Here is a 10,610-nt window from a genome sequence, read left to right as displayed (position 1 = left end):
TCTGCAAGTTCCTCCATAGACACACTTCAGTGCAAAATCAACCAGACAATGCTCGTTTTCATCACACATGTAACTCTCTCCACCCTACTGCTGAGGGAACATCAATGCCCATGTCCTCCTATGCCGGTGTGCAAACTGTATTGCTAGGAAGTGCAGGATTTCAGTGAGAGTAGGTTTGCTGAGCTATTCCTGCTTCTGTTCCAGATAGTATGCTCTGGAGCCGAGTCCCAAATCCCATTTCCTTCTCTGTGCCGGCAAACAGCACCTTTATCCCAGAACAACGGCGTCTCCAACATTCCTTTGGGCTCGCGTGCAATCCATTCAGCACTCCTCTCTCTCACAAGCAAACGCGACTCCTCACCTCGCCCTTGTGCTACTGTCATCTCTCCTGGGTGATCCGAGTCCTCACCTCGCCTTTCTGCTGTTGTAAATCCAGGTAGTAATCCTCTGCAGGATTCACCTTGACGTTCTGTAAGCCTAACCATCCAGCGAGTAATCCGCTCCAGGGTGATCCGAGTCCTCCCGTCGATTTTCTGCCAATCTATCATCCAGAGTGTCATCCTCTCCAGGGGGATCCGAGTCCTCACTGCGCCATTCTGCCAGTCTTACATCCAGAGATTATTAATCTCCCGGGTGATCCGAGACTTCAACGCTCCTCTCTGTTAGTGCACTTTAAGGAGTAATCGCCTCCAGGGTGATCCAGTCCTCACATCGCCTTCCTTATAATGTACATCGGGCAGTTCGCCACTGCTCCAGTTTATATCCAGCAGCATCGCACTGGAATTTTAAAGTAGTTTCTTCTTTTCAGTCATGCTAGTAAGAGCTAAACATGTATGCTTTTTCCAAACCTCACCGTACCTGGTTTCCTAGATGGTTCTTAGGCACTTTCTTTCCCCAAACTTCTGCATGCTTCAAAGTGCAATGTATTGCTCATTCTACTTGTCCTTTTGGTACGTGTATCTCTGGTAATTACTGCTGAGTGCCAGCTTCTCACCCATGTAACTTAAGATGTCAAAAGCCATGGCGCAAAGTGCATCATGTCAGTGATTCGAGGGTTCATCCCCGCGACTGCAGATAACCGGCAGAATGCTTCTGGCCGGGAAAAGCGGTTTCCTCCCCTTATGATCGGTGAAAGAGTCAGCCGCGAACCAGGTTTCCCGACTTCTACATGTCCTCGCAAACCCAGAGAGTTCATCCGAAAGTTCCCGCTTAGGCACACTTCAGCGTATTTCTTCAGTGCAAAATCTACCGGAGCTAACTCGTTTACGTCAGACATGTAAGACTCTCAACTCTACTGCTGAGGGACCATCAATGCCCATGGCCTCCTAAGCCGCTGTGCGAACTGTATCCCTATGAAGGGCACAGTTTCAGTGAGATTAGCTTTGCTGACCTATTCCAGCCGGTTCCAGACAGTATGCTTTGGAGCCGAGTCCCCAAACCCCATTTCTTTCTGTGTGCAGGCATACAGCACATTTAACCCCGAGCACCCGCGTCTTCAACATTCTTTCGGCTAGTGTGTATCCATTCAGCTCTCCTCTCCCAAGCAAACACGACTCCTCACCTTCCCCTTTTGCTTGTGTGAATACAGCAAGTAATCCCCTGCTGTGTGATCCGAGTCCTCACTTCGCCTTCCTGCTCTTGTAAATCCAGGTAGGAATCCTCTGTAGTATGATCCGAGTCCACACCGCGACGTTCTGCAAGCCTAACATCCAGCGAGTAATCCTCTCCAGGATTATCCGAGTCCTCACCTCGACCTTCTGCCAGCCTAACTTCCAGTGAGTAATCCTCTCCAGGGTGATCCGAGTCCTCACGTCGACTTTTTCCAAATCGAAGATCCAGATAGTAATCCTCTCCAGGGGGATCCGAGTCCTCACTCCCACATTCTGCCAGTCTAACATCCAGAGAGTATTCCCCTCCCTGGTGATCCGAGTCCTCACCGCTCTTTTCTGTTAGTGCACTTTCAGGGAGTCATCGTCTCCAGGGTGATCCGAGTCCTCACAACGCCTTTCTGATAGTGTACATCCGGCAGTTCGCCACTGCTCCAGTTGATATCCAGCAGTTTCGCACTGGAAGATTAGTTTCTTCTTTTCAGTCATGCTAGTAAGAACTAAACATGTATGCTTTTTCAAAACCTCACCGTACCTGGTTCCTAGATGGTTCTTAGGCCCTTTCTTTCTAAAAACTTCTGCATGCTTCAAAGTGCAATGTATTTCTCATTCTACCTGTCCTTTTCGTACATGTAACTCTGATAATTACTGCCGAGTGCAAGTTTCTCACCAGTGTAACTTCAGGTGTCAAAAGCCATGGCGCCAAAGGGCATGATGCCAGCGATACGGGGGTTCAGCCCCGCGACTGCAGATAACCGGCAGAATGCTTCTGGAAGGGAAAAACTGTTTCTTCCAAGTTATGAACGGTTACACAGCTGCCCGCCAAAGACGTTTCCCTACTCCCCAAACACCATGCACCTCAGAAGTTTCATCTGCAAGTTCCTCCATAGACACACTTCAGTGCAAAATCAACCAGACAATGCTCGTTTTCATCACACATGTAACTCTCTCCACCCTACTGCTGAGGGAACATCAATGCCCATGTCCTCCTATGCCGGTGTGCAAACTGTATTGCTAGGAAGTGCAGGATTTCAGTGAGAGTAGGTTTGCTGAGCTATTCCTGCTTCTGTTCCAGATAGTATGCTCTGGAGCCGAGTCCCCAAATCCCATTTACTTCTCTGTGCCGGCAAACAGCACCTTTATCCCAGAACAACGGCGTCTCCAACATTCCTTTGGGCTAGCGTGCAATCCATTCAGCACTCCTCTCTCTCACAAGCAAACGCGACTCCTCACCTCGCCCTTGTGCTACTGTCATCCTCTCCTGGGTGATCCGAGTCCTCACCTCGCCTTTCTGCTGTTGTAAATCCAGGTAGTAATCCTCTGCAGGATTCACCTTGACGTTCTGTAAGCCTAACCATCCAGCGAGTAATCCTCTCCAGGGTGATCCGAGTCCTCCCGTCGATTTTCTGCCAATCTATCATCCAGAGTGTCATCCTCTCCAGGGGGATCCGAGTCCTCACTGCGCCATTCTGCCAGTCTAACATCCAGAGATTATTAATCTCCCGGGTGATCCGAGACTTCAACGCTCCTCTCTGTTAGTGCACTTTAAGGGAGTAATCGCCTCCAGGGTGATCCCAGTCCTCACATCGCCTTCCTGATAATGTACATCGGGCAGTTCGCCACTGCTCCAGTTTATATCCAGCAGCATCGCACTGGAATTTTAAAGTAGTTTCTTCTTTTCAGTCATGCTAGTAAGAGCTAAACATGTATGCTTTTTCCAAACCTCACCGTACCTGGTTTCCTAGATGGTTCTTAGGCACTTTCTTTCCCCAAACTTCTGCACGCTTCAAAGTGCAATGTATTGCTCATTCTACTTGTCCTTTTTGGTACGTGTATCTCTGGTAATTACTGCTGAGTGCCAGCTTCTCACCCATGTAACTTAAGGTGTCAAAAGCCATGGCGCAAAGTGCATGATGTCAGTGATTCGAGGGTTCATCCCCGCGACTGCAGATAACCGGCAGAATGCTTCTGGCCGGGAAAAGCGGTTTCCTCCCCTTATGATCGGTGAAAGAGTCAGCCGCGAACCAGGTTTCCCGACTTCTACATGTCCTCGCAAACCCAGAGAGTTCATCCGAAAGTTCCCCCTTAGGCACACTTCAGCGTATTTCTTCAGTGCAAAATCTACCGGAGCTAACTCGTTTACGTCAGACATGTAAGACTCTCAACTCTACTGCTGAGGGACCATCAATGCCCATGTCCTCCTAAGCCGCTGTGCGAACTGTATCCCTATGAAGGGCACAGTTTCAGTGAGATTAGCTTTGCTGACCTATTCCAGCCGGTTCCAGACAGTATGTTTTGGAGCCGAGTCCCCAAACCCCATTTCTTTCTGTGTGCAGGCATACAGCACATTTAACCCCGAGCACCCGCGTCTTCAACATTCTTTCGGCTAGTGTGTATCCATTCAGCTCTCCTCTCCCAAGCAAACACGACTCCTCACCTTCCCCTTTTGCTTGTGTGAATACAGCAAGTAATCCCCTGCTGTGTGATCCGAGTCCTCACTTCGCCTTCCTGCTCTTGTAAATCCAGGTAGGAATCCTCTGTAGTATGATCCGAGTCCACACCGCGATGTTCTGCAAGCCTAACATCCAGCGAGTAATCCTCTCCAGGATTATCCGAGTCCTCACCTCGACCTTCTGCCAGCCTAACTTCCAGTGAGTAATCCTCTCCAGGGTGATCCGAGTCCTCACGTCGACTTTTTCCAAATCGAAGATCCAGATAGTAATCCTCTCGAGGGGGATCCGAGTCCTCACTCCCACATTCTGCCAGTCTAACATCCAGAGAGTATTCCCCTCCCTGGTGATCCGAGTCCTCACCGCTCTTTTCTGTTAGTGCACTTTCAGGGAGTCATCGTCTCCAGGGTGATCCGAGTCCTCACAACGCCTTTCTGATAGTGTACATCCGGCAGTTCGCCACTGCTCCAGTTGATATCCAGCAGTTTCGCACTGGAAGATTAGTTTCTTCTTTTCAGTCATGCTAGTAAGAACTAAACATGTATGCTTTTTCAAAACCTCACCGTACCTGGTTCCTAGATGGTTCTTAGGCCCTTTCTTTCTAAAAACTTCTGCATGCTTCAAAGTGCAATGTATTTCTCATTCTACCTGTCCTTTTCGTACATGTAACTCTGATAATTACTGCCGAGTGCAAGTTTCTCACCAGTGTAACTTCAGGTGTCAAAAGCCATGGCGCCAAAGGGCATGATGCCAGCGATACGGGGGTTCAGCCCCGCGACTGCAGATAACCGGCAGAATGCTTGTGGAAGGGAAAAACTGTTTCTTCCAAGTTATGAACGGTTACACAGCTGCCCGCCAAAGACGTTTCCCTACTCCCCAAACACCATGCACCTCAGAAGTTTCATCTGCAAGTTCCTCCATAGACACACTTCAGCGTACTTCTTCAGTGCGAAATCAACCAGACAATGCTCGTTTTCATCACACATGTAACTCTCTCCACCCTACTGCTGAGGGAACATCAATGCCCATGTCCTCCTATGCCGGTGTGCAAACTGTATTGCTAGGAAGTGCAGGATTTCAGTGAGAGTAGGTTTGCTGAGCTATTCCTGCTTCTGTTCCAGATAGTATGCTCTGGAGCCGAGTCCCCAAATCCCATTTCCTTCTCTGTGCCGGCAAACAGCACCTTTATCCCAGAACAACGGCGTCTCCAACATTCCTTTGGGCTCGCGTGCAATCCATTCAGCACTCCTCTCTCTCACAAGCAAACGCGACTCCTCACCTCGCCCTTGTGCTACTGTCATCCTCTCCTGGGTGATCCGAGTCCTCACCTCGCCTTTCTGCTGTTGTAAATCCAGGTAGTAATCCTCTGCAGCATTCACCTTGACGTTCTGTAAGCCTAACCATCCAGCGAGTAATCCTCTCCAGGGTGATACGAGTCCTCCCGTCGATTTTCTGCCAATCTATCATCCAGAGTGTCATCCTCTCCAGGGGGTTCCGAGTCCTCACTGCGCCATTCTGCCAGTCTAACATCCAGCGATTATTAATCTCCCGGGTGATCCGAGACTTCAACGCTCCTCTCTGTTAGTGCACTTTAAGGGAGTAATCGCCTCCAGGGTGAGCCCAGTCCTCACATCGTCTTCCTGATAATGTACATCGGGCAGTTCGCCACTGCTCCAGTTTATATCCAGCAGCATCGCACTGCAATTTTAAAGTAGTTTCTTCTTTTCAGTCATGCTAGTAAGAGCTAAACATGTATGCTTTTTCCAAACCTCACCGTACCTGGTTTCCTAGATGGTTCTTAGGCACTTTCTTTCCCCAAACTTCAGCACGCTTCAAAGTGCAATGTATTGCTCATTCTACTTGTCCTTTTTGGTACGTTTATCTCTCGTAATTACTGCTGAGTGCCAGCTTCTCACCCATGTAACTTAAGGTGTCAAAAGCCATGGCGCAAAGTGCATGATGTCAGTGATTCGAGGGTTCATCCCCGCGACTGCAGATAACCGGCAGAATGCTTCTGGCCGGGAAAAGCGGTTTCCTCCCCTTATGATCGGTGAAAGAGTCAGCCGCGAACCAGGTTTCCCGACTTCTACATGTCCTCGCAAACCCAGAGAGTTCATCCGAAAGTTCCCCCTTAGGCACACTTCAGCGTATTTCTTCAGTGCAAAATCTACCGGAGCTAACTCGTTTACGTCAGACATGTAGGACTCTCAACTCTACTGCTGAGGGACCATCAATGCCCATGTCCTCCTAAGCCGCTGTGCGAACTGTATCCCTATGAAGGGCACAGTTTCAGTGAGATTAGCTTTACTGACCTATTCCAGCCGGTTCCAGACAGTATGCTTTGGAGCCGAGTCCCCAAACCCCATTTCTTTCTGTGTGCAGGCATACAGCACATTTAACCCCGAGCACCCGCGTCTTCAACATTCTTTCGGCTAGTGTGTATCCATTCAGCTCTCCTCTCCCAAGCAAACACGACTCCTCACCTTCCCCTTTTGCTTGTGTGAATACAGCAAGTAATCCCCTGCTGTGTGATCCGAGTCCTCACTTCGCCTTCCTGCTCTTGTAAATCCAGGTAGGAATCCTCTGTAGTATGATCCGAGTCCACACCGCGACGTTCTGCAAGCCTAACATCCAGCGAGTAATCCTCTCCAGGATTATCCGAGTCCTCACCTCGACCTTCTGCCAGCCTAACTTCCAGTGAGTAATCCTCTCCAGGGTGATCCGAGTCCTCACGTCGACTTTTTCCAAATCGAAGATCCAGATAGTAATCCTCTCGAGGGGGATCCGAGTCCTCACTCCCACATTCTGCCAGTCTAACATCCAGAGAGTATTCCCCTCCCTGGTGATCCGAGTCCTCACCGCTCTTTTCTGTTAGTGCACTTTCAGGGAGTCATCGTCTCCAGGGTGATCCGAGTCCTCACAACGCCTTTCTGATAGTGTACATCCGGCAGTTCGCCACTGCTCCAGTTGATATCCAGCAGTTTCGCACTGGAAGATTAGTTTCTTCTTTTCAGTCATGCTAGTAAGAACTAAACATGTATGCTTTTTCAAAACCTCACCGTACCTGGTTCCTAGATGGTTCTTAGGCCCTTTCTTTCTAAAAACTTCTGCATGCTTCAAAGTGCAATGTATTTCTCATTCTACCTGTCCTTTTCGTACATGTAACTCTGATAATTACTGCCGAGTGCAAGTTTCTCACCAGTGTAACTTCAGGTGTCAAAAGCCATGGCGCCAAAGGGCATGATGCCAGCGATACGGGGGTTCAGCCCCGCGACTGCAGATAACCGGCAGAATGCTTCTGGAAGGGAAAAACTGTTTCTTCCAAGTTATGAACGGTTACACAGCTGCCCGCCAAAGACGTTTCCCTACTCCCCAAACACCATGCACCTCAGAAGTTTCATCTGCAAGTTCCTCCATAGACACACTTCAGTGCAAAATCAACCAGACAATGCTCGTTTTCATCACACATGTAACTCTCTCCACCCTACTGCTGAGGGAACATCAATGCCCATGTCCTCCTATGCCGGTGTGCAAACTGTATTGCTAGGAAGTGCAGGATTTCAGTGAGAGTAGGTTTGCTGAGCTATTCCTGCTTCTGTTCCAGATAGTATGCTCTGGAGCCGAGTCCCCAAATCCCATTTACTTCTCTGTGCCGGCAAACAGCACCTTTATCCCAGAACAACGGCGTCTCCAACATTCCTTTGGGCTCGCGTGCAATCCATTCAGCACTCCTCTCTCTCACAAGCAAACGCGACTCCTCACCTCGCCCTTGTGCTACTGTCATCCTCTCCTGGGTGATCCGAGTCCTCACCTCGCCTTTCTGCTGTTGTAAATCCAGGTAGTAATCCTCTGCAGGATTCACCTTGACGTTCTGTAAGCCTAACCATCCAGCGAGTAATCCTCTCCAGGGTGATCCGAGTCCTCCCGTCGATTTTCTGCCAATCTATCATCCAGAGTGTCATCCTCTCCAGGGGGATCCGAGTCCTCACTGCGCCATTCTGCCAGTCTAACATCCAGAGATTATTAATCTCCCGGGTGATCCGAGACTTCAACGCTCCTCTCTGTTAGTGCACTTTAAGGGAGTAATCGCCTCCAGGGTGATCCCAGTCCTCACATCGCCTTCCTGATAATGTACATCGGGCAGTTCGCCACTGCTCCAGTTTATATCCAGCAGCATCGCACTGGAATTTTAAAGTAGTTTCTTCTTTTCAGTCATGCTAGTAAGAGCTAAACATGTATGCTTTTTCCAAACCTCACCGTACCTGGTTTCCTAGATGGTTCTTAGGCACTTTCTTTCCCCAAACTTCTGCACGCTTCAAAGTGCAATGTATTGCTCATTCTACTTGTCCTTTTTGGTACGTGTATCTCTGGTAATTACTGCTGAGTGCCAGCTTCTCACCCATGTAACTTAAGGTGTCAAAAGCCATGGCGCAAAGTGCATGATGTCAGTGATTCGAGGGTTCATCCCCGCGACTGCAGATAACCGGCAGAATGCTTCTGGCCGGGAAAAGCGGTTTCCTCCCCTTATGATCGGTGAAAGAGTCAGCCGCGAACCAGGTTTCCCGACTTCTACATGTCCTCGCAAACCCAGAGAGTTCATCCGAAAGTTCCCCCTTAGGCACACTTCAGCGTATTTCTTCAGTGCAAAATCTACCGGAGCTAACTCGTTTACGTCAGACATGTAAGACTCTCAACTCTACTGCTGAGGGACCATCAATGCCCATGTCCTCCTAAGCCGCTGTGCGAACTGTATCCCTATGAAGGGCACAGTTTCAGTGAGATTAGCTTTGCTGACCTATTCCAGCCGGTTCCAGACAGTATGTTTTGGAGCCGAGTCCCCAAACCCCATTTCTTTCTGTGTGCAGGCATACAGCACATTTAACCCCGAGCACCCGCGTCTTCAACATTCTTTCGGCTAGTGTGTATCCATTCAGCTCTCCTCTCCCAAGCAAACACGACTCCTCACCTTCCCCTTTTGCTTGTGTGAATACAGCAAGTAATCCCCTGCTGTGTGATCCGAGTCCTCACTTCGCCTTCCTGCTCTTGTAAATCCAGGTAGGAATCCTCTGTAGTATGATCCGAGTCCACACCGCGACGTTCTGCAAGCCTAACATCCAGCGAGTAATCCTCTCCAGGATTATCCGAGTCCTCACCTCGACCTTCTGCCAGCCTAACTTCCAGTGAGTAATCCTCTCCAGGGTGATCCGAGTCCTCACGTCGACTTTTTCCAAATCGAAGATCCAGATAGTAATCCTCTCGAGGGGGATCCGAGTCCTCACTCCCACATTCTGCCAGTCTAACATCCAGAGAGTATTCCCCTCCCTGGTGATCCGAGTCCTCACCGCTCTTTTCTGTTAGTGCACTTTCAGGGAGTCATCGTCTCCAGGGTGATCCGAGTCCTCACAACGCCTTTCTGATAGTGTACATCCGGCAGTTCGCCACTGCTCCAGTTGATATCCAGCAGTTTCGCACTGGAAGATTAGTTTCTTCTTTTCAGTCATGCTAGTAAGAACTAAACATGTATGCTTTTTCAAAACCTCACCGTACCTGGTTCCTAGATGGTTCTTAGGCCCTTTCTTTCTAAAAACTTCTGCATGCTTCAAAGTGCAATGTATTTCTCATTCTACCTGTCCTTTTCGTACATGTAACTCTGATAATTACTGCCGAGTGCAAGTTTCTCACCAGTGTAACTTCAGGTGTCAAAAGCCATGGCGCCAAAGGGCATGATGCCAGCGATACGGGGGTTCAGCCCCGCGACTGCAGATAACCGGCAGAATGCTTGTGGAAGGGAAAAACTGTTTCTTCCAAGTTATGAACGGTTACACAGCTGCCCGCCAAAGACGTTTCCCTACTCCCCAAACACCATGCACCTCAGAAGTTTCATCTGCAAGTTCCTCCATAGACACACTTCAGCGTACTTCTTCAGTGCGAAATCAACCAGACAATGCTCGTTTTCATCACACATGTAACTCTCTCCACCCTACTGCTGAGGGAACATCAATGCCCATGTCCTCCTATGCCGGTGTGCAAACTGTATTGCTAGGAAGTGCAGGATTTCAGTGAGAGTAGGTTTGCTGAGCTATTCCTGCTTCTGTTCCAGATAGTATGCTCTGGAGCCGAGTCCCCAAATCCCATTTCCTTCTCTGTGCCGGCAAACAGCACCTTTATCCCAGAACAACGGCGTCTCCAACATTCCTTTGGGCTCGCGTGCAATCCATTCAGCACTCCTCTCTCTCACAAGCAAACGCGACTCCTCACCTCGCCCTTGTGCTACTGTCATCCTCTCCTGGGTGATCCGAGTCCTCACCTCGCCTTTCTGCTGTTGTAAATCCAGGTAGTAATCCTCTGCAGCATTCACCTTGACGTTCTGTAAGCCTAACCATCCAGCGAGTAATCCTCTCCAGGGTGATACGAGTCCTCCCGTCGATTTTCTGCCAATCTATCATCCAGAGTGTCATCCTCTCCAGGGGGTTCCGAGTCCTCACTGCGCCATTCTGCCAGTCTAACATCCAGCGATTATTAATCTCCCGGGTGATCCGAGACTTCAACGCTC

This window comes from Nycticebus coucang, chromosome 22, assembly GCF_027406575.1.
Source record: "Nycticebus coucang isolate mNycCou1 chromosome 22, mNycCou1.pri, whole genome shotgun sequence".
Classification (NCBI taxonomy): Eukaryota; Metazoa; Chordata; class Mammalia; order Primates; family Lorisidae; genus Nycticebus; species Nycticebus coucang.
The sequence above is the reverse complement of the archived record's forward strand: the minus strand, read 5'-3'. Positions refer to the sequence as shown.